Source organism: Chamaea fasciata, unplaced genomic scaffold (assembly GCF_029207755.1).
Source record: "Chamaea fasciata isolate MVZ Bird 193981 ecotype frontalis unplaced genomic scaffold, bChaFas1.0.hap1 SCAF_6, whole genome shotgun sequence".
Lineage (NCBI taxonomy): Eukaryota > Metazoa > Chordata > Aves > Passeriformes > Sylviidae > Chamaea > Chamaea fasciata.
The window spans coordinates 20,943,769-20,971,617 of record NW_027094091.1 but is presented as its reverse complement, the minus strand read 5'-3'; the positions used below and the strand labels follow the sequence as shown (position 1 = coordinate 20,971,617).

Here is a 27,849-nt window from a genome sequence, read left to right as displayed (position 1 = left end):
TTGCTGCCTAGGGGTGTAGTTCTGAGCCTCATTAAGTGTTAGTAAGCTCTCTTCACAGAGTAGGTAGACTAAAATCCTTTTCCTGCTGAAGACCAAGGACAAGTTTCAGGCCCAAAGGTATAAACAACGGTGGGCTGAAGGGAGAAACAAGAAGGATGAGACCTCACAACCTGATGCTGTAACTGGACAATTAAACCCCAATATGCAAATAGACCAAAGCTTATAAAAGTGTAAGACCTTGTGACCCATCATCCATTTTGTGACCATTCTAAGTCCACCCTGGGCGCAGCTTTGGTCGGGCTCTTTTCCTGCCCAAGGTGTATCTTAAAAGCCTTTCAATAAATACCTACTTTATTCTCTTGCTCTGTCCAGTCTCTGTTTCAGGTCAGCCTTCCCAAGACATCATCAGTGATTCTGTTAGCACTGACTGATTGCATGTCTGGTAGTATAGGGAATTGTATCAGTTAAGGAAGGCATGATTTTGTATTTAAGTTATGGTTTTTATTCTACCCCTAGAATCAGAGTCAATGATTCCTGGTGAAATAAAAAGTTCATTTTTAGATGATGGTGATTTCATGAGTAACAATGCATGACATTTAAAAGGAAGGGATTTATTTAAACTTGTAGGTATAAAATGAACTGATGTGTTATTTACTGTGGTTGTGGTGTAAACTATTAAGCTTATCTCGGGACTGCTTGTGGTCTCAGTGTTTTTTGAGCTTAAAACTTATTTGCTGTAAACATTTTTGAGTATTGAATTATTATAGCAAAAGTTAGCACTATTGCAGTTGTGTTTCATCTAGTAAAACTTTCAGATTCAATTTAAGAAAAACACCTTAACATGGTGTACAAGAACATTATACTTTTAAATTGTTACAAAGTCAAAAATGTAGATTATTCTAAAAAGTAAGGCGTAGGAGATGAGCTGCACTTGAATCATCCAGACTGAACTATATGCTAGGCCTTTAGGCCTTGGCACTGAGGCCTGTAAGGTTGTGGCACAGATAGAAATTAGTGCCAAGTGTGTGTCGCATTTAGAAATTTCCATTTAAGGTGTTAGCAAGGGTCAAAAGGGTTTCATAGTAGTTAACAAGTATAGTAATTGGTGCAGACATAGTAGCTACCTTAAACAGTTTGTTAAACAATGAGTGTTTGCATTCTTCCCTGTGCCATGTACCAATGAGAATGTATCTGTAAGTGTAAACTATACAGAGTGTATAAAACCTGCCATCTCACACAGAATAAAGGAGAAACGTAGCAGTAATCATATTGATCGGACCTGCGTTTGCTCTGCCGACTTCCTTTCATTATTTCGGGGTTCCCCTGAAACTTCGGTAAGATATTGTTTATTGTGTTTTGTGGCTTATTAATATACTTATACTGTTTTGATATTAAGTCTAATTTTAATTTAAATGCGGTAAGAAAAATAAATGCATTTAAATCAATAATTAACTATACTGAAAAAAGATCATAATAAAATTACTGTATTAAAACTGTAATAAAAAGTAAGCAAATACTGGCAGTAGAGTTTTATGTATTAATTATGGTTGAGTCTTAAAAAACTACTACAGATAAAAGTTAGCCTTGAATGCGAGCAAAAAAAAAAAAAAGTTGAGTTTGTAACTTAGTTAAATATTTTTAGTAAATCATGCACAGTGTTTCTATTACTAAAGTGTAGGAAAACACTACACCTACACAGGTATTTTTGATTTTTTTTAGTTAACAACCTTGTTGAAAGCCACAAATTAGAGGTTATTGAGAATAAAAGGCAAATTTTAACAGAGCTTCAGCTAGTATGTTGTGTTAGTTGGTATTTTGATATATTCAGCACACCATGCAGGCTGCAAGCATGGTGGTTGTCATCAGGTGTGGGGGGCTGCTTCTACAGCTGTGGCTCTTGGTAGACAATGAGCTTGGATGAACTGGGGGAGCTTATGTTATGTTCTATTACTGTTTGTTAGAATTTTTTAATCACTGGAAAGGATAGTGGTTGCCATTGGATGGGTTGGGTTTGTGTCTTCCAGTAAATGGCTGGTGTGACTTTTTGGTAAGGTCTAACTGGACTAAGAGAAGGAGGAAGTAGTGGCAACGCCACAAATGAGATTGAGCGAAGCTCTATATTTTTTTAACTTTTTGAACAACTCTTTTGCAGAACCCAATCCACCAATTTTTATGCATTTTTCAAATAACACACAGATGAAACTAAAAGGAAATCCCCCTGTTTTAATTAGAAACCCTGACACAAATCAAATTATAACTATGGAGAGAACAATGACAGAGTTTTTCTTATTTAAAGTCTTATTTGATCATTTGACTGTTGCTATCGAAGCCAGAATAACTGAACTGGAATAAAATCCAAAACTAAATTAATGTAGTTAATTTTTAAAATTCTCAGCAATTTATAAAGGACATTATATAACCAACTATTTAGGTTCCTAATTTAGACTCACAGATCTCAAAGTCTTGGCTTGATTGTGAATAAAAATCCTATTATAATGGATTGTCATGAGATGCAATCTGCCAGTTTAATTTTAATTTTTTTTGCCTTTTTCATCCTTTTTTATTTCAAAAGAGAATAGAATGTATCATAACTTCAGATGAAAAGAATTTGGTATAATACTAAAAATAATACACTAGTTCTTCTGAAAGAAATTTAACTTTTCGTTTTGTACTTCAGACTTGGTGGATGTATTTGGTATGTAGAAAGAAGTGAAGATAAAGTGAAATATAAGGGAAAATGTTTGGGATGATAAGTGGAAGAATGACAGGGGGAAAAAGCAGCTTGAGGAGCAGTGGCAATACAAAGATCAAGAAGCTAATTAACCAAGGAAGGATTAAAAATAAGATTACTTCATTTATTCCTTCGGGAGACAGAAGAGTTGTTAGTTCATATTTTCTTTAGACAATTGACAGTTGGTTAACAGCCTAAGAGGAAGTAAATCACCCAGCGGTCACAGAAAGTGCTCTCCAGCCTGCAGATTCCCTCTTCCACCACAAAAGTGCCCTCCTGATTGAGTAAATCCCTGTTGCTGACACGTGACCACTGGTGCTTGTATGTCACTAATCCATGAACTTCACTGCAGAATTGTACTGTCTTGTCAACAGGAAGAAAAGACTGAATCATAGCAGCACAAAATGCTCCAAGGAAACAAGGAACATAGAGAACTCTGAAGTAATTCAACATGTCATACTCTGTTCTCAGGCCAAAGTAAATCTAGTAAAGGCCAAATGGACAAAGCAGATTTATAGGTGAGACTTAAATTCAATATGAATAACTCAATATGAATAATGATATTTAACACCATACTTGAAATTCGTTATGCTGTATGATGTGGTTTATTTTTAGAGTACAGTACCAGAACATCAGCAAGTTTGATTCCTTTTTGTTTAAATTTTTTAATTATCTCTTAAAATCAATGATATTTCACAAAAACAAGAAATGAAAATCTAGATGAAGATAATTAGAATAGTAATATTGTCTTTAATTTTAGTTATTATTATATTATCTTTAATTTTTAGTTTTACAGGTAAAAGAAAGTAGAAGAAAAAAGTAAATGCCACATGCATTAGTTGTAGATATCAAGAACAATGATCTGGATTTATCTGCTGTTTGCATTTTTATGTAAATTTTGCCATTCATGGTTAATCTTTACAAAACACAGATAAAGTAGGTGAGTTTAGTAGCTTCCAAACTGAATTTTGACAGAGACTGACAATACTACTGTATTTCAAATGCTTCTGAAAAAGCTTTGACAACTTAAAAGAATAAAACAACAACCAAACAGAAACAATAAGCAGGGATGTTAGACACTGTGTTGGGTGGGGTGGGAAAGAAGTGCACCTGTCTCCTAAATGTCTCATAACTAATTACATAACTTCAAAAACACAGGGTACACATGACTACCAGTTTCCTTGCAATCAGGAAGTATAAAAGCAACTGTATTTCCTATAAAAAATGTGAAGTTTTAAAGTTCACCACTATGCTTTTGTAACTGCCACTAGCTCTACAAAAATTGCATCCATTTTTAATAGCTAAGAATGTGACTGCTGATATTAGTTTCTGTATATTCCATTATAAAGAAGATTTTGGTTATCTCAACCATTAGCTATGTTAACAGTATGAATAGCCATATATGTAAGTTTTAGTTTTATGATTTACATATATTAAAGGCCATTTTCATTAACAGATTTTTGAAAACACTTTTGATAATCATGCTCAAAATACAAAAATAATCTTCCAGAATATTAAAAAGATAAATTAAAAGTAAATACTGCATAACATTTGTTTTCATTTATGATTGCTCTTTTGTCACTTGTGTTGCTCTTGTTGAAAAAACAAGAAAACACTGAGTTTAGTTGAGGTTGTTAGACTAGGATTTTGATGCTATCGACAATTTCCAGTAAGATTTTAAATCAGATGATTTTTATTATATTCATATGAACACATTCTGTCACTCTTCAACTCTGTATGATGTTTCTGTTATACTACCCCTAACAGGTTCTTTTAGATAGTCCACATGCAAGTGTGTAGTTTAATAACAAATTTACTTATGAAAGATACTTGATGTGGCATGAGATTTACAACTTAGCAGAGTGATGCAAACTGTATTGCATAGCATAGTAAGAATGTAAGTTACGTCTAACAGAATACATAGCGATTGCAACACACAGTTTAATGCCGCTGTCATACTCAAAATCAGTGTCTATAATGTGCTCACGACCACAGTGCTGAGCATTTCTAGGCCCCAGAAAGGAATACATGAGTTGAAGCCTGCTGAAACCTATTACTCCCTTCAAAATACTTTTGATTTTCTCTAGTTTCTATAAACTGTGTTGGGCTGAGCCACATATTCACCCCTTCCCCTCCCCAGCCCCATGCTTGTCTAGCTAAATAAGGGGCATACTTGCACTGTTTTAATGAGCTCAGGGGTAAACATTTACACTACTTGTTGATCCATTCCAGGGCCCTGTGCTCTGAGATACAATCACCTTCTATAACAGCTGTGGGCAGTCACAGCCTGCATTACTCCTGGAGCTTTATAGGCTCATCACCCTCACCATTCTTCTCTGAACATTCTTTCATTGTAGGGATTTATTCGTGCATCACGCCTTCTTACTCAAAATATTTTGATGTCAGGAACTGAAATTTTTGTTAAAAGGGCAAGATTAAAGAAATTTTCCTTGTACTTGAAGGAAAAAATTGATAAGGTTTGAAGTTAATTCAGCATGATAGATAAGGAAAAAAATAAAAAACTGCTTAGTACAGCTATTGGCAACTCATTTTTATTAGTATTTATGTTTTGAATAATATAAATAGTATTTATGTATATTTTTTAAAGTTGCAATATTAGTACTGGAATATCAAGCACACTTTGAATTTACAGCTCTTAAGCTGTCTTGATATCAGTCTGTATATGTTTTAACTGAAGAATTGCTCTTGTGTGGCCAGCATTATCATTGTCAGCACTGTTGGCGGGATATAATGTCAAGAATTGATTTCACACCCAAAACAGTTTGAGGTGTTACAGCTAAAGAGAATTTTTACATAATAAAATCTATTCTTCTGAGAAGCAAGATGCATATAGCATTAGAGAACTCTGTTTCTCATGAGACTATACACCCCACTATTTACCCAAATAAATTTCTGAGATGTGAAATTATAAATATTTCCAGAAAATTGACTATTGACATTTTTTTTAGCTAGGGTTACTATTAATGTTTCCATTTTGAAAATATTTAGAAGACATTCAGATGTTTGGGTCTGACAGAATTTGTTGCATGTTTTCTATTTCACAGGTAAGTTGTCTTTGAAATATTTCACTCTGCTTACCTCTTCTAACCATCTATCTCAGATCCACTGTGTGTTCTCTTATTCCTCTGTTGTTTGCATTGTCAGTAATTTGAATTTCTGTTTAAATGCCTGTAACATAGATACAGCGTGTGGAAGCATAATTTCCCATTTCATTTATGTGCTTGGCTCATAATTGCATAAACAAACAAAGAGAAAAAGAAAACAAAGTAAAAAAAGCCCTGACTATTTTGTTATCCTCTTTTGTGGATACTTTGTCTTGCGGGCTATTATGAGTATTCTTTAGATTCATTTTTTCAAGGTAAAAGGGCAGCTGCATTCACCATTCTTTGTCTAAATAATGACTAAAACATTCCAACCAAGAATGGTAACTAGCAATTGCATATAAAAATAGAATAGCAAAAGCAAAGCATGCAGAGTCTACAGTATGGAATAAATATATAAACTTGAAAAACAAATACCTACTGAAACATGGGAGGTTCCATCTGAGCATCAGGAAATAGTTTTTTTAAGCACTGACACATGTTGCCCATGGAGGCTGCAGAATATTAGATGGCAGAGGAGTAGTGGTTGTGCAGCATGGAGATTGCTGGAAGATACTCAAGAGTAATTTGGACAAGGTCCTGGGCAAAATATTGCAACTGACCCTGGCCGAGAAGGACTAGACTAGGTGACCACCACATGACCCTTCCAACACCAACCTTTACTTGATTTTTTAAAGTTTCCTTTCAGATATAATTTATGGCAGGAGTGGGAAGACAATGAATTTGACATTCCTAGAAAAGCTCTAATGAACCTCATAGAAAATATTACAACAATCTATTAAATTGATGTAGAAGTAAAAGTGATTTTATTGATAAACACTGAGCTATCGTCTTAGAATATTTCTTTTTTCTATGTCTTACAGCTTTATGCTCCAGGGCTTTTAAATATAGAACTCAGTCTTGTCATGTTGCCTGTTGTATTCCACTGGGACAGATTTTAAGGTGTTTCAGGTTACACTCCACAGAAGACATTCAAATCCATTTCTTTATCCACAGCTTTACACTGTGATGTGCAATCCCTTTTCCAGTTCTTAGCTGAGACTTTTATTTATGGAGAGGAATGAAGAGCTAAAGACTGACATAATGCCAGAAGGAATTTTCACAGTCAGGAGCTGTATCTCCAAAACAGTAGGTAAGTCATCCAATGGATACAGTGACCATCAGTGTGGAGTCCCTCTGACATGAGAAAAAAACCCCCATAACTTGTGGTACATATTTTGTCTAGATCACTAGTTAATTTGTTGTTGAAACAAAAATCTGTTATTCCTTCAATTATCTGAGTCTCCTTTAATTATGTCTGCTGTTGCTCTGGAGTTCTTTGAGAGTTTTACACCGCAAGAATATACCAGGTTGTAAGATATATGGATATTAAAATCCTGCATTTGGCTGGAATACCTGGAGCTATGGTAGTAAATATTTATTTGTGGTAGGCAGAGATAGATTTCCCTCTAAAGAAAAACTTGATAACTATTTGTATGTGACCTGACATGCCAGATTTTTCTAAAGTAATTGAAAAGAATCTTTTGCTTTTCATGTTATCTAGAAACACTTCACTAAGACAGGGCATCTATAACTTTGAAAATTCTAAGAGAACTTAAAGTATCTTTTCAGAAGATCTTAAAATATTTTAAAATGAGACTGAAATGATTTGGAAACCATAAATGAAATTTATAGATAACTATTATTAGCATTAAACTGAATATAAACTCTATCACATTTGGTCTTAAGTACAGTAATCCTATTTAGAATCTAACAAACCCTTTGAATCTTAAAGAAAATTCAGATAATTGACTCAAATATATAGCCATGTCTGTAAGCAAAGAGCAGTTTGTTCAGATGCTTCCTGTGTTCACAAATTTTTCAAGTGTTCTGAGGAAGCCTAATCAATTTACAGCAACAAATTACCTCAGTCCTGCCTTAGGCCAGTAATAAAGATTAATAACTTCTCCAACAGAAACATCAAGAGATCTTTAAAAGTTCAGAACGGTAGATGACCCAACATGAATTTGGCCAGAAGACTACAGTTAATTATCTATATTTCAGTATTCTAGTATCTTAAAAGAGGTTTCTTGTTACATTTGAAAAGTATCACCACCAGCAAGAATTTCTCATATCAGTATTTTTTGTAAAATATTTCATGCTGAATTTGACAGCCTGAGAGAGGCAAGGCTGCTAGAGCTCCTTGCCCCCATGTCCAGCTTGAAGTGAGGCTGAAAATATGCTCCCAGTGGACATATACAGACAGAGAACATTTGTATGTGCACTTACGTGAAGGGCTGTCCACACAGATCCCAGAGAAACACACAGAGCATTCACATGAACACAGACAGCATCAACAGGTTCATCCTGCTGCCCTTTCTGGTTGAGCCAGAACAGAGTTCATTAGTGGAAATAAATATGCCTGTGAAATATGTCTATCACTGCAGCAGCCGGGTTCAGACACCCAGTGGCTTTGCCTGGATCCCAGCATCCCCAGTTCCTGGCATCTGAATTTACAGATGTGCCCAGGGCCACAGTGCTACTCCATTGGTTAGAACAGATCATTTCACTCACACAGAGAGGTATCCAGGAGTTCCCTGGTCCTGTAGCCCACCCGCTGTGCTCTTGCCCTTAGGCACACACAAATACTTTCACACACAGAGCAAGTCCTTGGTCCCAGGGCATATCACCTATTCACTGGATAATCTGGATTGCCTCATTCATGTCCCAACAGTCACTTCAATTCTCGTATCAGAGATCCTCATAACAGAATTATAGAACATCCTGAGTTGGAAGGGACTCACAAGAATCATCAAGTCCAACTCCTGACCCTGCAAAGATCCCCTCAAGAATCACACCATGTTTTCTGCAAGTGTTGTCCAAAGCTTCTTGTACTCTGGCAGGCTTGGAGTTGTAACAGCTTCCCTGGGGATCCTGTTCTGGTGCCCAAGCACCCTCTGTGTGGAGTACTATTTTCTAATATCCAAGTTAAAACTCCCCTGACACAACTTGAGGCCACACCCTCAGGTCCTGTCGCTGGTCACTACAGAGAAAAAACTGCTCCTCCTCTTCCCCTCATGAGGAAGATGTAGACTTCAATGAGGTCTACCCATGGTCTCTTCTTCTCCAGGCTGAACAAATTGACCTCAGCTCCTCCTTGTATGGTTTTCTCTCTAAACTCTTCACCGTCTTCATGGACCTTCTTGGAATGCTTTTATATTGTGGTGCCCAAAACTGCACACAATATTCAAGGTGAGGCTGCCCTGGTGCAGAGCAGAGTGGGACAATCCCCTCCCTCGCCCTGCTGGTGATTGACCTGATTGATCCCAGAACATGGTTTGCCTTCCTGGATGCCAGGACACTGCTCACTCATATACCAGTTGACATCAAGGATCCCCTTGCATACTTTTCCATGGCAGTGCACTCCAGCTTTTGATTACATTCGTTACATTCTACACCTGTCCCAGGTGCAGAATCCACCTCTTGCCCTTGTTAAACTTCATACATGCACAAGCACAGAGTAAAGAGATCCTTACCAGAACATCATTGATGGTGGAGTTTAGTAAATGATAGGACAGACCACACTGATTCAGGTGTAGGGCATGTCCAAATTAGCCTATTGATCAGCCCCTGCTTACATGAGAATGGACAATTTCATTCTCTTATCTTTCTTTTTCTCACATTTCTTCCCCCCCCCAAATCACAAAACCACTTTCCATTTCCTACCTTTGATTTCTCTTCTAACTACCTCATGAAAAATCCTGTGGAATCCCCAAATGCTCTTCCTGTGCATCCCATAGTGTTTCCTCCATTTTTAGGTAGCAAATAACTTTAATCTAAAAGGTGTTCAGGAGAGCCGGTTCTATTAATGGGTTCCATGTCTTGAGAATGATGACAGGGCCTGGACAGTATGTGCTACCTTAATCTTTGTCTTCCTGTCTGCCACTGTGCTCCTGTGTTCATCTGGTGTTGCAGATTTGCAAGGGAACTCTAAAATAATGGGAAGTTGGCAAGAGCAAAACGCAGATCCGTTCAATATGATTAATGCTATGTTCTCTGTTTATTCAGTCTAAAATGGCAGGTTTTATACAGTTCTACATAGTTTACATTTACAGGTGTATTCTTATTGGCAGACAACACAGAGAAGAATGCAAACACTCATTGTTGGACAAACTCTTAAGGCAGCTACTGTGTCCACACTAATTACTGTACTTGTTTGTCCTGGGTTGTAGTATAGGATGTGCACAAAGTATTCTATCACCATCTTCATGAACTGTTGAATCCAGGTGGGGCAGTGTTTTCCCAGACTCCCTCCCTCTGGGCCATTTTCTTCTGTTAATGGCCCATCAAATGCCTTGCCCATGACTCACAGATAACTCCGTCCAGGAGCTATCTCTGTTTAATGGGCCATCAAAGACCCCCTGCATGACTCATCATCCCATTGTGAGATGCTCCGCCCAGGGGGAGGAACCAAGCATTCTCACCTGGGTATAATCTGGGGGTTGGGACAGTACAGGGGGCCCTTACCCGCTGGATTCCCAGAGGACTAGAGCTACCAGACCTTTCTACAGGATCACTGCTTCAGGAAGACCACCTCATCTGGACTGCTTCCATCACTCTACTCAGGTAGTATTCTGACTCTGTCAGTGGTCTTTTGTATTATTGCATTTATTTTATTTTACTTTTTTTCCTTTCTTCCTATTAAATTGTATCTCTGACGTGAAGACTCTCATTTTTTTTGCTTTCAAGCCACTACATTGCTAACTACTAGAAAACCCTCTGACCCTTACTAACACCTTAAACTGTAATTCTAACTGCGCAATAAATTTGGCACTGAATTTCTACCTGTACCACTAACTCCTACAGGCCTCAATGATGAGGCCCAGTCTGGGTGATTCAATTACAGTCTAAATCTGCTACATTGTAGAGATGGGCCTTTGGTGGGCTGATGGCTATTCTATTCTGTGATGTGACAGGAACTACTGTCAGGGTATGATTTCCCTGGTCTAACCGAGGTCCTGCCATTGTCTCTCTGTGCTCCCTTTAACCACATATCCAAAATGTGGATGTATAAGGGAGACTGCTCTCTGCAGGACTCCTGCGTCAATTGTTCTAAACGTTGGAAAAGTAAAATTAGATAAATGAGGTAGAGGCCTGCAGGAGTTATGGAGGAGGCAACTGAGAAATGCCCAGAGAAATGATCTGGCTTCAGGTTTCTGCTCAACTTTCCTGTGTAAATCTGGATCTGTCACTGAAAGCACGTTTTCACAGGTGGACAATGATTATGTATTCTTCATTTTCTGGGTGACTGACTTTATTCCCTATGGTCTGATTTGCAAAACAACTGGATACTCATAACTGCAGCATAAGCTAGTTGGAGTTGTGCTTTGAATACATAAACTGTAATATACAATTAGATTCTCTAAAATCAGGTCCACGTAACGTGAAATTGAGCACATAAAATTAGTGACTCTTTTTGACCTTATTATCTCAGTGTCTTTGTTCTCAATGTATGTTTTATTAATTAATAGGACATAAATAATAACAATATCCTTCCTCATATAATGGTGCTACAAAAATCAGTTTCTGTTGGGGAAACTGCCAGTTACTGTTACTATTAAGTCATCTATATTATTTATATGAAAACAAAAATATTTTGTGATGGAATAAAATACTGTAGGAGCCTAAGAGCCTTCTTCACATATCTTTTCTTATCCTTCATTTTCTAATACAACAAATTTTACTTATGCTACCTCATTTTAGGGATTCCCGTTTTCAAAAGATCTCAGGAAATTGTACTCCTCTCTACAACATCCTGACCATGTCCCTAAAGCTGTTTGGGTACTTGGCCTGTCATATGCGTGTGTCAGTTCTACTTTACTGAGGCTCTTTACTAAGAAGATGGTTGCATGTGATTTTAAATACATTTTTGACCCAAGCCAGATGAATGTCTGTGTGGTAGAGTTGCTACATCACATATTAGAAAATGTTATTGCAATGAATGCCACACAGAAGTTGGTGAACAAAAGTTTTGTACTCAGAGACAGTTTAAAATATTGTAGAAACACAGTGACAGAGGACATAGTTTTAAACTCTATGAGCACCGCACATTCCACATAGTAGAAAAATGTTTAATATGTGATGCTAATGTAATACTGAAGACAGTTTCAATGCTTCTGCATAACACAATGAGATTAATCCCAAAATATTATTTCTTTTGGTTATCCAGCTTTACAAACTTAATAACTTTAAAGCTTTTTTTCATGTTTAATAAATAAAGGTGCATAGGAGTCCTATTAAGACTCACAATTGAATATATTTTAATCTGCTGTTGAAAAGCTGTCAGCTTTCAGAAAAAGAGACATGCTAAGAATATTGACTATACTAGGTTAATACTGATTTAACTATGTGAATGAAATGAATAAATATTAAGTTGATTTTTATGTCTTTGAGTTATGATAACAATGAAAACTAACGAGTCATATAATAACAAGAAAAAGAAGGATAGAGGGAAATATGATAAAATTAAAATTGAAAATGTGCTTTTACAATTTTATTTAAGCAAACATTCTTTTGTATAGAATCGGTGTAGAATGTGATTGCATTATATTCTGGAAACTATTACAAAATAACTTAGGACAGATTGCTATCACTTGCTATGATCAGTATTGAAAGATGGAAGAATTTTTGGAAGACAATTTTTAAACTTAGAAAATTATTTTATTTGCATCCTGATCTTAATTTTTTTTCAAATATATCCAAGAAGATCCATATTTTCTTTAATTCATATTGTGCTTCCCAGGAATAAGAAAAAAACTCCAAACTTTGGTCAGCTATAATCTTCCAGAAATATCAGCAAAAGTGTTTGACCATATAATAGGAGAAAAAAAATTTAATGAAATACGCATCTAATGTACAATAAATGGCAGTTTTCAGGTACTGTGTAGTTCTGTTGATGCCATAAAATGTGCAGCACAGAGTCATCCTTTAACAATATAGGGATAAGTAAGAAGACTCAAAGGGATGTCTCTTGGTTTTGTATTATTTTGACAATGCAGGGTAGTGTCCAAGAGGTGTTTATAACTACTGTAACTTATTTTTGCAGTCCATTTTTATATATTTAGGAGGTGTTTTTGTATGTATGATGCAATATTTGGAAGCCAGTAAATACTGTAAAATTCTGTAGAAAACATTATCTTTATTGGAATGCTACTCAGTGCTCTGTGATGAATTTATAAAAAATCTTTCCTTAGGCATGAAAATTCCTCTTCAACTTAATTTCATGCATGAGTCATTCATAACAAAGACTATGTTCAACCTCCCAAAGTATCCCTATATTGTCTCCCCTAATTCTTGCTTTACTCTGTCCAGCTCTATTAGTCCCATCCCAGTTCTCTTTTAGAAAAAAATTTACCCATTAGGTTTTGTAAGTTCTACTTCTTTCAGCAAACCTTCTGTTCCATGGCTTTGCCATTTAATTTATACACTCTTGATAAATAATCCTTGGAAAATAACTAGGTATATAATTTTATTAAACAGGGTTTTCATTGTTTGTTGTGCCTGCAATAATACAAGTGAAACTACTTTCATTAATAAGAAAAAACATGCAAATTGTCACTTTTACGTAGTTAAGTCATGTTGTCAAGAAAACAGGGATGACCTCTTTCAAGAGAGGAGAAGTATTTTATGTTTATGAGGATTTCAGTAGTTCATCCGTATATTTTTTCATTAAAAGAGACTAATTTTAATCCCTACAGCATCCAGAAATACAGAGTAAACTTCCACAGTCTATTTGCATGAGGTATAAGAAATACATTTTTAATGATTTGCAGCTCATTTGCTAGTGGTTGTTTTATATTTGATTTTGAGAAGTATAACCTTTTTGTCATCTACTTTACAAAGCTTTTCTACCCACAAACACCTGTAATACTTGAATTTTACTTTTTCTATTTCACAGAGTTTTTATATTCCTTCAAAGAATATCTGTAAAGAGGTTGTCAGTGTGCTCTGAATCTTATGAGCCATGGTTGTAGCCAGTGAACTTGGAAGACTTGCTTATAACTGACAATTATACACAACTTAATGAGTGACGTGAGCAGATTGTGGAACACATGAAGTTTATGCAACAGTCACAAAATTCTATGTAAGTTCTACATTTTCATGTTTCTGAAATTTTAAGAAAAAAGACATTCTCCCCCCTTTTATCTGAGTTTAAAAAAAGGCATAAAAAAAAGATGGTGCAAAGACTAGATATCATGGTCAAGGACTATCACGTTGCTCCTGTGTAGCTGTTCTTCATCAGACTGGAAGATGTATACTTTTGTTTAATCTTGTGATAATAATCTTCCCTACTTTGACCTAAATTACTCTAGTATAAAAACTAACAGTGCTGAAACTTGCTTTGAATTTAACCCTATATGTTTGCTACAGTAGAAGTTGTGGTGTCATAGCTAGAAAAACAATGGCTCAGACATCTATTCAGTCTACATACACCAATTGCAGTTATGATCGGAGAAATTTCTAACAGTTCAATGAATATAGTTAACTCCCAGCTTTTTATCTGGCCCCCTCTTAGACCATCTCAAATTTTAAAGGTTGCCTATGCAGGGAAAAGCCCTGAAAAAAAAACAGGATCTGAACTGTTAAGAGGACAAATCAAAACTCTTTGATTCAATACAACTCTCAAGAAGGCCAGCACATTTAAGGAAAGCTTTTGTTACTATGTTTTTAGCATTAGCAACTGATGTGCTGATCAAGTTCTTTGAAAACTAAAGTGACAAATGAAAATTAATAGTGGAATTAGATCTAGATTAACCTATAAAAATTTAGAAGGGTGAAAACTTCAGAATATTTTCTCTCTGTCCTAAGGATCTGCTTAAATATTTGATGTTTTATATCTATGTCTTGACAGCATTTTGGGACAAAAACTGTGTGCTTTTCCTTTTCATGTTTTCTTTTCCTTTGGAAAAATGGGTGTAAAAATTTATTTGTTTGAAATAACAAAAATAGAAATAGAAGAAATTGAAATGAAGGAAATGGATATCAGCTCTTTACTTACCTAAGTTACCGTAAAGGCCAGAAAAAGCACAAAGCATCAGGCATTCCTTTCGTTTCAGTATGACCTGTCTTAGGTTTCATGGCTTGTGAAGCTTAATCTCAGAGTTTGGACACAAACCTTATGTTACATCAATATCCTGATGGAGAGAAAGTTCAGCTCTGTTACGGGTCATCCCATATCTCTGTGAAACTGCTGACTAAGAGCAGAAAAATAGCTCATAATGAAGTTTCTTCTGAGGAAGTGATAGGTAGAAAAAATCTAAAATCTAAAAAATTTACTCCAATTATGAGAATAAAATTACTTCAGTCCCAGTAATTTACTTTCAGCTTCTCTTCACAGTATTGGACAGCATCCAAATGATATACACAGTGTGAACACTAGATAGTGTTAAGATTGAAGAGTATGACAAACTGTAGTTGAATAGGCATCATGACATATCAGGTTGATCTGGCATAATATAGGAGATTCATTATTTTTGTGATTATCGAATCATATAATCATTGGAGATTGGAAAAGACCTCCAAGATCATCAAGTCCAACCTTAGACTGAAAACCAGCCTTATTTCTTTAATGTAATATCTTTTGTAATCTGTATTTTGGATCTGCATTTACCTTTGTTTCTATCTTCTCATAAAAATAACTCTACCCTGACTACTCTTCTGGGTTAGATTTCTTTCCCAATGCACTTTTGTTGCATGTAAGTGACTGCCTGTGGAACCAGGGGTATGATGATGAGTGCCTGTAGGTATTCATAGACATTGTATAGGCTCACATTTGTGGAAATACTACAAGTGTCTAAATATTCAAAGATCTCTCTGCTTATTAGAATACCAACATTACTGTTTTGCTAGACAAAGTATAAACAAACTCTCTGTTCCTTTAATCAATATGGTTGTTGCTCAGTCCCTTGCAGTTCATTTTTCCTGTTCCTTTTTCCTTAACCTTCACCCACCTTATTTTCCTTTCCCTGTGTACCTGTCCAGACACACGTATTACCCCACACATTTTACCTTCTCCAAACATTTATCTCCTTTTTTTTCTTCTTGTTCTCTCTCATTTTTTGTCATGCTACCTGACTGTCAGACCTATCTGCATGTTTCTTAGATATTAATAGAAATTAATGCCTGCATTAAGACTGCATCCCTTTGTTTCTACTATTGAGTTTCAAGTAATGTCATACAAATACCATGTGGCAAGATTTATTTTGGTTAAAACTTGGAAACAAATACTGTTTGCCTTGAAAATTATGTTTTATATTTCTGTTTTCATCATTCTAAACCTGCAGTTCAGACAGACAGTTCAAATTGATTGGTTCTGAAAAATAAGAAAAAGAAAATATACATACTAATGATTCATGGTGCAGTAAACTGGCCTTAGAAAGATTGTTTCAGGGTGACCTCTGATTTTTCACACACAATTAGCTACCAAACAGAAAATGCAATGAAAGAACTTACAGGAATTGTAACTTTCAAGCCCATTATTTTTCTCTCTGCTTTCACAAGATCATTATTACTTGCAAAACGTGCATCAGGAAGCAGGTTGGTACTTTTTAATCATAAATATTTTTAATGTATTTGATACATTTCTCTCTTCAGTATCTTTAGCTGAAAACAGTTATTTTTATTGCTCTACTATAAAATAATATTTTTCCTCAACAATTCTCTAGTTAATAAGAAGAGAATTCCAGTTTTAACTGAGTAATTGTGCTAAATAGAATAAGGAATTTTTACAATAATGATAGTCCATTCATAAGAAAGACTTATCTCAGCAATTATACACTTTAGATTAATAGAAATTGCTTTTTTCAGAGACTTGTTTATATGTTTAAACAGCATCTTTTTTCCTAAGATCCTTCCTTAATTGTGCAACTACTGTGGACTTTTAGAAATATAGCCTTAATGTTTTACTCCATTAACTTTTATAGAGCTAAGAGACTAACATTGAGGATCATCTCCTATGTACTTTTGTCTCACAAAGTGCACTTTAAACTGCAATAAACAGGCAATTGTAATTTGTCCCAGTTTGAGAGGGTTTGTAATCATCAGTAGAAACGTACCCCTATCAATGGGATGTACTTTATTTATTTTAAATCTATATCTATATACTTCATTTCATTATTAGAAGAAACCTCAACAGAGGCTTAAAGGAAACTGTCATTTTACAGATGTTTGACTAGAATTACTAATTTTTATCTCAATAAACATGGTAATTTCTAATAGTATTTGTATTAGGTTAGCATAGCAGAAGTAGTTTTGGTGAAAGGAAGTTTACTTTTCATCTCAATATGTTGACTGTTAGGGAATAAATAAAAAAATCAGTCAGTATCTGTCTGATTCTGGTTGGTTCTGACTGATATTTGTGTGGTAGGCTGAAAAGTCTTCTCTGTAGTTTGCATGATATATTCTAATTTAACATCAATCTAGCAATGTAAGGAAAACAAACGTTAAAATACTTTTTTTTTTTTTTAATGTGACTCAGATATTATATACATATCCATAATAAGGCAGGAAGATGAAAATATTGGGGAACATTGATGAATATATTGAGGAACTCATTAGAGATATTAGGTAATGATAAATATCAATAAATAATAAGAATTCCAAAAGTGTCATTAAATGAGTGTCTTTCAGAGAAACAGCAATGGAGAAAAATACAATTGCAGTCTTTTTTCCTGTCAAACTCATACTGAAAAAAAAGACAAGATGATAGCAGAAATATTAAATTAATTCTTTGTATTGATGTATACTGTGGGAAACCTAAGGTATATTCCTGCATCAAAACCTTCTGAAGACATTGGTCTGAAGTGACATGATAAAGCTTTAGAACAGTTTGATACGGTGAGAAATAATAGGGTAAAAATCAGATATAGAGCTCCTGAATGAGTTTTTGTGTGCAGTATGTTGTGCGAATCAGCCTCCTCACCAGAAACAAGAAAAGTGCCAACAGTGGCAACAAAATAAAAACAAACATGTTAGCAAGTCAGAGATATGTATATTGTGCCTCAAAGATCTCTTGCAGTTTTTCAAAAGAGTTAATGAATTGGTTCAGGTACCCAGGTATCACAGCCTTCTTCAAAGACTTCAAGTTGTTATAGGGAAAAAAGAAAGATAGCCTAAGAAATTGCAAATGTCAGTGTAATACAGTATGTGAAGGGTAACCATATGGATCAGTTTTTGCAATGGCTGATGGTCGCCAACAGAATCTCTTACAAATCAGTAATGGAATTAAAATTGCTGTAGAAATTCATAAAATGTCTGCAATGGACATGAATAGTGAATTTTGCTACCAATATAAAGTATTTAGGGCTCTACAAAAATAAAATGAACAGAGAAGAATTAGTGAAAGACCTCACACAGGAGTAATTTCTCAGTGAAGCAGTAGATGAAATTCAGTGTTCTGAAGTAAAGGGGGGGGGGGAAGCCAGTCTTTGCTGTGTTCATACAGCAGCTGGCATGAAATTAGATATTTCTTCTCAAGCATAATAATATTAAATCATTGCAGATAGATCACTGAAATCCTCAAAGTCCAGGTGCAGTCAAATACAAGGAGAATTTAGGAAATTAAAAAAAGAAATTATTAAATAATAATAATGATAATAATAATAATAAAAGGAAGAAAGGAGATCTACAAGAGGTTTAAATGTACTAAGACCAAAACAGTTTCTTAGTGAGTTGACTAAGTCCAGGTGTGAGGGTGAGATTGAGCTGTGCAGCAGGGTCCCTGAGCTTAGAGGAGCTGCTCATCTGAGCAGCAACCCTGAGCCTTGCCTGGACTGGAACCTCTCGAGAGCTGCTCAGGTGAGAAGTGGATACAACCAGGATCAGTGTGGGAGATGTAAACAGCTTCAGGGAGCATGGTGAATTGGGCCAGAACTCTGTCTGTTGAGGCATGTCACTCAGCAGTCCGTGTAGGGAGGGTGTGCAATCTGCAGGTAGGTCCACGGCTCAGGTGAAGGCTGAGAGATCTAGGTCTCTGCCCTGATGGTGGTCACTTGATTCAGACCCCAAACCAGTGTCTCCTGACACAGTCCCTGAGACGTGTGTTGCTTCCACCCAGATGCAACTGCTTAGGAAGGGGACTTCAGTAGAGGTGGTAGCTTGCAGTGGAAGCCCATTGCCAAGTTTGGGCAGGTTCTTGGCAGGACCTGTGGCCTTATGGAAAGAGGAGTCCACACTGGACTAGATTTGCTGGCAGGACCTATATGACCCCATGGGGGACCCACACTGGAGTGCTGAAGGACTGCACCCCATGGAAGAGACCCACATTGCAGCAGTTCATTAAGAACTGCAGCCTGTGGGAAGGATTCAGACTGAAGAAATCCATGGAAGACTGTCTCCTGTGGGAGGGACCTTGGGCTGGATCATGGGAAGGAGTCATCCCACTGAGGAGGAAGAAGTGGCCGAAACAATGTGTGATGATCTGATTGTAACCCCTATTCCCATCTCTGGGCAACACGGGGGGGAAGGAAGTAAAGAATCAGGAATAAATTTAAGCTGGGAAGAAGAGAAGAGTGGGAGAAAGGTATTATTAGAATTTGGGTTTGCTTCTCATTATTATACTCCGATATGATTGGCAACAAATTCAAAGAATTTCCCCAAATGTTTTACCAATGATGATAATTTTTGTGTGTCTCTCCAGCTCCTTATCTCAACCCATGAGTTTCATTGTACTTTTGCTCTCCTGTCCAGCTGATCAGGGGAGTTGCAGAGGGCCTTTATTGGGCATCTGGCACCCAGCCAACATCAACGACAACACAGATAAAAATGTTGTCTGTCTAATCTGGAAAATCGAACTCAATGTGGTATTTTCCAGTATATTAATTTCCATATACAACCCCCTTCTGCTGTTTACAGGTTAATGCCAAGATCCCTCAACTTCTAATATGAAAAATTCAGTTTTAACAAATAAGAAGCTTATTTGTTTGGGGATTCTTTTATTGAGGGTGAGGGGAATAGAAGAATATTTTGAAGACCTTTTTAAAACTTGCCTTATAGAGGAAACCTATATGTAACTTGGTGAGGTTTGAGTTTCTTTTCTTCAGAGAGTCAAGGAGAGGTGGTAGCTTCCCAAGCATGCCCAGCTAATTTACGCATACCTAAGTCAGAAAAGTACATTTTAGGTTCTCTTACAAATCAGAATTATTTTCCTACATTCAATGGATTACATCATTTATCATGAGCAGATAACAGCTGAGAGCTGTAGTTCTTGTGCAGACTCACACCACATAATTAAATATGCTGCAGGTTGCTCTGTGTCACAGATGTCTTTGCAGTCTGCACTCAGTGTTGAGGCTCAACAAAATGGATTTCATATATTTCTTTCCTTTTCAGAAGAAATGTAAAGAAAAACATGCAAGTGATAAATGTGTCAGAACTGAATATATTTTTCACTAGTTTCTCACCATATGTGAAACTGTTCTCAGTCTTTTCCAGTTTTGGACTACCACGGTCACCAACAGTTCAGTTGTTGTCCCTCCTACATATCGTTGCATATGAACGATATGTCATATTTCATGCCTAATCCATAGGGAAATAAAAAAGACCAACCCTGGGTTTATTTCAGAATTGCTATAATTCCCAAATTTTGCCAATCCGTCTAATTTTGCATTGATATAATTACATACTCAAAAATGGTAAGCAATTGCAATAGTTGCATTTCTCAATCTGATGCTGGTCTTTTTATGAGGTTTTTAGGAAAAGGCATCTTATTTCTTAGTTGTATCATTTATTATAATCCTCAGATTCTGTTGTAGTTCTTAGGACCCTCATTACTTTTTAGTACTTCACGGCAACAATAGCTATCTGCAGTGTGTATCTAAAATTCACAGATATGAGGCATAAGGTAGCTTTAAGACAAAAAGGTAACCAGAACAATTGTGTATGATGGCATATCCATTAACTCTTTAGGACTCATGAGATGTCTAAGAATGTAAACAAAGACAGAAGCCCACTGTTAAACACTATTTACTTGCGTGTGTTACTCCAAAAAAACCAATTTTAAGCTAGTCAGAAAAACTTCAAGCATTGTGAGATATCTACCATCTTAGATAAACTGCTACAGCTGCTCATTCATTACTTGGATTTTCTTAGGGAAGAAATTGTAGAACTTTTTAAGAAAAGCTTGTCAAAATATACACTGTAAGGAAATTAAAACAATGATTAATTTAATACAGAAAATTAATACTTTCAATTTATATTCACTCACACTTATGATATTCATTACAAATCAAACACTGCTTTACAGTTTTTCCAACACTAGCGTGAAAAGCCCTACTTGTATTACTAAAGTAAAGCATATCTATTTTCACCTGTTTGTGACTCAGCTAGATCTTTACTGAAGATCAAAATGATCTGTAAGTGCATCAATTAGTTGTTGTAGATGACCTTTTATAGGTATTGAAACCCTGTACTTTATTCTAACTCTATGAAGTCTGTATAGAGCTGGGAGTGTACACATACAGTCTCTCATGTGGTTGTAAGAATGTGCAAGGATGTACAAGAAACCCAGCAGATGTGGTATTCAATTGCTCAATCTATTATCCCATTGAGGCTAAATATCTTTGCTGAAGGTAGCAGGAAAATGACCCAATTTACCTGAAAAAAGTTCTAAAAATCTGAAAATTTTAAGTCTATTATAAGATTTGTTTACTTTTGTCAGCTGTCCTATCACTAGTCTTTTTTCTTTTAAGTTAATAGCCTTCTCCATACATACAAAACACAAACATGTGAAATAAATATAAAACTAAAACTCATTCCTCCTATATAAAAAAACCCACAAATCATAAGAGGCAAATAGGGTCCATATATGCAAATTTTTATTGTATAAATTAAAAACTATAATACAAAAACCAGTATTGCTTTTTATCTGCTTATTTCTGTTACCCCCATTTTAGAAATTTCTTCAGTTTATGTTTCCAGACATGGCAGTCACTGACAGATCAGCTATCTGGGCAATAAGATGTTTTGGGAGTCAGAAAACACAGTTAATATAATCTATATTCCTAGACTGTATAAAATAACAAAGTGTGTTATACTCTCCAGTAGCATTCAAAGTTAAAGGCATCTTAAGCCATAATGTCAGCAGCAATATTATCCTGTCATTTTAACAGCATATGAGCTGAGTAACTTATAGTCATGTACTATCATTTGAAGACCTGCTAAAATTTTATGGTTGAATGCCCTAGAAAACACTCAAAAGTAAACAGGGATGATGATTGTTATCACATGAAAGGAACCAATTAGTCCGTGTTAAAATATTTCCGCTTTTCAAGATACACATTTATTTAGGTTTACTGGTCTCAAAAGTCTACTGGATTACTTTTCATTAACAATTTTTTTTTCTTCCCCCTGCCCCCCCCCTTTTTTTTTTTAGGTTGGAAGAATGGAGAAGAAGGGAAGAGACCTATTTGATCTATATTTAAGATTAGGTGGATGAATGGAAGATTGATTGCTAGGAGCCAAACTAGACAAAAATATCTGGCTTTCAAGTATGAACAAGTTACATATACTGCTCTTAGCCCTTTATGTGGCCTGTATATTTTGTAGTTATTTCATATCATCATTATGCTGGATGATCTTCCGCAGTGATATACTCCGAACTGAGAAAAGAAAATTAAACATTTATTACAATATACTGTGGTATTACTTTTACAGATGGTTAAAATTCATTTTGGACATGTGTGCAAAAAGAGTCCAAGTTGAGAGTTAATATCATGTGAAATTTGCTCATATCCCTATTTTGACCCTCTGTACCAAGGATGCTTCTTATTCTTATCAAGGAAAGAACTCAACACATAAAAAGTGGACACATTTGCAAGAGTAACAGGGAGAGCAGCACTGAAGTATGAAAAGGGAGAAAAAAAAGAAACCCAGAAAGTATAATCTGATCTGCTGCTTATGAGTAGCTTAATAAAATTTCTTAATTGCTTAATAAAAATCTCAAGAACAGGAAAAGTCTGTGTAAAGTGATAATACATTAGGAAGCATAGGGTAGCAGAGTAACACATTTTAATTGTTCTAATATTTGTGTGCATACTGTTAACTGAGATGAGAGTTTTGGAATTTAAACCAGACATATTTTCTTATCAAGGCTTTTAGCAGGCTATGTGTCTCACTATCTTGACTGTCCTGTCAGGTCACCAAACCTGAGACAAGCACATACAGCTATCCATGTTCACCTGTTTAAAAACCCGGAATTAAATGAATAAATGCATAAATAAATTAATAAATATCAGAAGCTTTTTGAAACCTCTTCCATTTTCTTCCAAATCCATTTTTGACCTAATACAGTTCAGAAGAAAATGTCTTTCCAGAGGGCATTTAGCAAAGTGCCTTGGCAGTAGAAAAGACCTCTCATGCTTCATTGTTCTCCATTTTGAAAAGCAGTTAATGTACTGCTTCTATTTGTGCTTGGTTTTTGTTTATTTCCTGACGCTAGGGTAATACACTGAGTGTGCATTCCCCTTACCCTGTTTTTCTGCCATTTGTAAAAGGCCAACTATTGTAAGTAGCTATTACAGATGTTATTTGAGTTGCATTGGGCATTGCTAATGAAAACTGTTTCATTACAATGTTTTTGACATTTCTGGCAGACCACATTGAACAAAAGCTGCTTTTAAACAACTAATCAAAATATCTATTTTTTCCCCTCAAATTTGTATAATGACTTTCCATTAACTGGTTGTGTGGTGGTTTTTTTTTGTTGTTGTTGTTTGGTTTTTTTTAAGTAAACAAAGGGCTTTAGTAAGATTAAGATTTATTCTACATTTTAGTTCATGAGTTGTATTTAACTCCTAGCCTTTAAACAGCAAATAATCTCTCTAGCAAGTTACTAAATCCGTTTTTCTGAGACAGTTCTTATTTGTTGGTTCTATTTGTTGATGCAAATAAGCTGCTGAGTAGTTCATTATGTTACTTTTTTTACAGATGGATTATGTGTCAGTTATATTATGTGTATATTCTATCTGTGACCCACAGAGCCTAGCGTCTACCATTTCATTATTTTGGTTTAGATATTCTCTTACCATTTCTGCAACAGATACAGTGTGTCAGGGCTGCAAAACTGCTGCCAGAACTTCCAGCATTGTCGATGGTTAGATAGTGGTATTTTTGACTGCTCTGTCCCTTACCTGGTGAATAAGTTATACTGCTAAAAAACTAATATAAAATATACTGCAACAAATACATATATGAACATGTAGCTTAAACAAAGATTTTTTAATCCTCAAGGCAGGGAAGTTTTGAATGGAGCTAAAATAGAGCAGGATTTACTATGCAGAGTTTGCTGCAAAAAAAAGTCACTTCTTTTAAGAAGTGCTGAGCTGAGTGTAAGGGACAAGCTTTGGGGCATAAAGCCATTTAATCTATTGTGACAAAGCAGGAAAAGAACTTCTTAAGCAACAAAAGGCCATGCCACAGGTTTGGCATTTCAGGATAAGAAGCTAAGGATAACATTTCCCGCTTCAGAACTTTGCCCTTTTGATTCATAATTTTTTTTTTTTTTTTTTTTTTTTTTGTGTGTGTGTGTGTGTGTGTGTGTGTGTGTGTGTGTGTGTGTGTGTTTCACTGACAGTAAAGTTCAGTGCAAGCCAAGGGGGAGAAGTTACCACTTTTCAGGTGGTAATATAGTCATAAATACGTACTTGTATTTATGATTAGAAATCCATCAAAGATTTGTTTCAGTATAATGATTTTCTAAGATTAGTAAAGACTAATTTAGTTTCTCAATTACTACCTAAATTATTGCTTCTGGCCCAATGAGTATCTCTTACATTGCTTAAAAATTACTAGAGAATTTCTCTTCTTTTACGTGCACATGTACAACACTACATTAGCAACATGCTACTTTACTAAATTAGTACAAAGTTTCTTTGTGATCCCTTTTTTAATTCCAATCTCCACCCTTCTATATAATACTTAATCCAAATAGACAATGCTACAGGAAAATGTAGACTTCACATTTTCAAAATCCTATTTCAAGGGATTACAGGTTCCTATGCAGTTTTGCATTTGGCCTAACAACAGCACAGAAAAAAGAGCAACAGCAAAAAATCCTTGCTTAAACCTGTGTTTTTTCTGGTGTCATTAACACCAAGAAAAAATCTTTGTTTTTAAAAAAACTTGAGCATTCAGTCTCTCACTGTCTAACATCTTTGTTGACTCACTTGTATTTTCAGACTTCATGTCTACATTTATTTCCTTCGTGTTTGCCTAGCAGGCATATGCCCACACCCCCACCTCTCTCACAAGGAGCTTGCTTGTGCCTGGTGTATTCCAGCAGTTGTGATAGCTTTGGGAATAGCTCTGATAAACAGAACTTCTTTTACTACACTAAACTCTTATTCTATCACAATATATTTAGAAAATCAGTCATCTGAAAAGCACTTCACTTGCATTATATATACATTTCAGCTGAGAACGAAAATGGACCTTCTATTTTTCTGTTAATGTCATGCATGATGATAGTAGAAAAGGCAACCTTGAGAGTTCAAATTGAGACTCTGCACAGTAAAATACATAGGTCAGTAATATGAATCGTTGAGTTAAATATAGTACAGACAGGTGTGTATCTCTATGTCTAAGGTCTGAAGAGTTAATAGAATGATGGTAAAAATTTAAAGGCAACATCATTATGCAAGTTGGTTCAGGATGAATTTAATCTAAAACTTCTTTAAGACAAGAGTTATTGACCTGATTCTTCAACACCCCATAGACTCTTCTCTAAATCTTAGTTTCTATATTACCTTTTGAAGTTGCTGAAGGATAGGTGAGCGATTTGCACTACAACAGCCTAATTAGGAAGAATGATGTCCCTTGAGACAAGAAAACCTTCTTCATATTCAATCATCCAGTCCAAAAATATACAGGGTGGGGTAATGAGTCTTAAAAATGCCAATTTAGTGAGTTTCTAATCACGGATACCTCATCAGCTGACAAAAAAGAAACCTCAGTAGGTATAGCACTTCAAAATCTTGGACAATTTACATGTAATTTCAAGAATCAGCAGGGATACACAGCTGGATAAAAAGAAAAAGCTTGCTGTAATTGAAAATTGCCTTGCAGCTTGTTTGTGATTAAAATGAAGTTTGGTTCCTTGAAATCTTGTTTAGCAATTAAATCTGTTTTACTTAGGCAGTGAAATACTGTCTATTGTCCTTGAATGATTAAACCAGTACAGGCATGCTTTAATATTTCATGCTAATTGAACATGTGTGCATACAGAAAATTTCTAAAGTCCATGTTCAACAACTTGTCTCTTATTAGAACATATCCAAGAAATTACTTTTCTTGCTGGAAGAGGCTGTGGTCATCTATATTATTTATAAGGAATCTTAGTGACAGACTTGTGTTTTCCACAAAAAAAAAAAAAAAAAAAAAAAAAAAAAAAAAAAAAAAAAAAAAAGCACTCTTTACATTTAGTATAAAAGTTCTCTCCAAAAGACAGGGTGATGAATTTACCTACAACATGATTGAGTTTAAAGTTTGACTTAAATTTAAGGGTAACCTGTAATAAGAGTTTTTTTTATTTTGATTTTAAATTTTTCTGTATTTTTGTTTGGTGTGTTGAATAGATCAAGAAGTGTGAGAGCTGATTCTCTTACACAAAAAGTCTTTTATTTGCTTGTTTGTTTTGATTTTTTGAATAATTTTATTAGTTTTTGAGTTAAAATAATACTAAGAAACAGTTGCAAATGAAACTTGAGATCTTACAATTCTTCAAGCCATTTTCAACGTAAGGTTCATCTGTTTAGTTTCTTTGTGTTTTACATTCAAATGTAATGAGTACCCAGTCCTCACTAGGTTTATGTAGGAGGGATAAAACTTGAATTAATAAGGTAAAAAATTAAATAATAATTACAATTACTGTATCAGAAAGAAAACATTTGTAGCATTAGAAAAACAAAAGCCTGCAAAAGCCACAGGGAAATTAATAATGTAACTTCTAATCCTCAGCAGACAAATCACCTTCCTTATGCATATCCTATCCTGAAATATGCACATAGACATACTCATATCCCAACACTCATTTTATTATTTTTCTTATGTGCAGTTCTTCAGTATACACTTTCATAATTAGAACTTAGCCACTACAAGAATTTATATAAGGTGTATATTCGGAAGATAGAAATAATATTGAAGTTATTTGAATTATTTAAACTTATAATTGAATTAGTAGATTAAAAGTTGGGGTTTTTCAACCTTTTTTTTTTTTTAATCCATTTTCAGGATGGATTTAGCTCCAGATAATTGACATGTTATTCTAATACTTCTTCAGAGTAGATGAACCAAAAGATCAGCCCATAAAAGGAGAGTTTTCTGGTGAAGAAAAGATGACCTACGATATTGATACACTAACTGAACTAATAAAAATGACTTGAGAAGACAAGGCAGTGTTTGCATTTTAAAGAGTAAATTTTCACTCCAAACTTGGAATCAGGAAAAAAAAAAGTCAAATAAGTATGGAAAGGTTATTAAAAACGTCTTGATTGAAATGCTCTCTAAGAGGTGCTGAAACATCACTTGACAGACTCAAGTAAAAATCGAGTATGCTAAATTGGAACATAGAAACCATGATTTTGATCTAGAATTCTCTTTTCTGGGAAATTTGAGAAAAAAAACCTCTACAACCTTAAATCTAATGAGTCACAATGAAAGTACAGATTAGTATGTGCTCCTAGCACAAATGTAATGTGAAAATTGATGAGTGAACATGTTAATTCTTATTTTCTTTATAAATGTTCATTCTTAAAATTGAAAAAATCTGTCCTTTACTAATGAGCTTTAGGTGAATAACAAATGTAACCCATGGTTCTAGAAATCACACAAAGCCTAAAAAATATTAAGTCTAAAATAATTCAGGCTATTGAGGGACCCTCAGCTGATATTTGGAACGCATGCTAACCTTTTCTGCATTTACCTGATGAAAATGTAATGTTTCATATTTTTCTCCATTTCATATAT

The 27,849-nt window shown here is 35.2% G+C and overlaps 1 long non-coding RNA gene across 3 annotated transcripts; it reads left to right on the top strand.

Annotated features, from left to right (window-relative positions):
• The first annotated feature begins 1,080 nt into the window (after positions 1 to 1,080).
• Positions 1,081 to 27,849, top strand: LOC136290565 (uncharacterized). 3 transcript variants are annotated; one of them, XR_010721214.1, is made up of 5 exons: positions 1,081 to 1,334; positions 6,850 to 6,985; positions 13,790 to 13,975; positions 22,262 to 22,376; positions 27,115 to 27,849. It is a non-coding gene; the product is annotated as an uncharacterized lncRNA (long non-coding RNA). The 3 variants fall into 3 exon arrangements; XR_010721212.1 differs by lacking the exon at positions 27,115 to 27,849 and having other exon boundaries at positions 22,262 to 23,390; XR_010721213.1 differs by lacking the exons at positions 1,081 to 1,334; positions 6,850 to 6,985; positions 27,115 to 27,849 and adding an exon at positions 10,308 to 10,458 and having other exon boundaries at positions 22,262 to 23,390.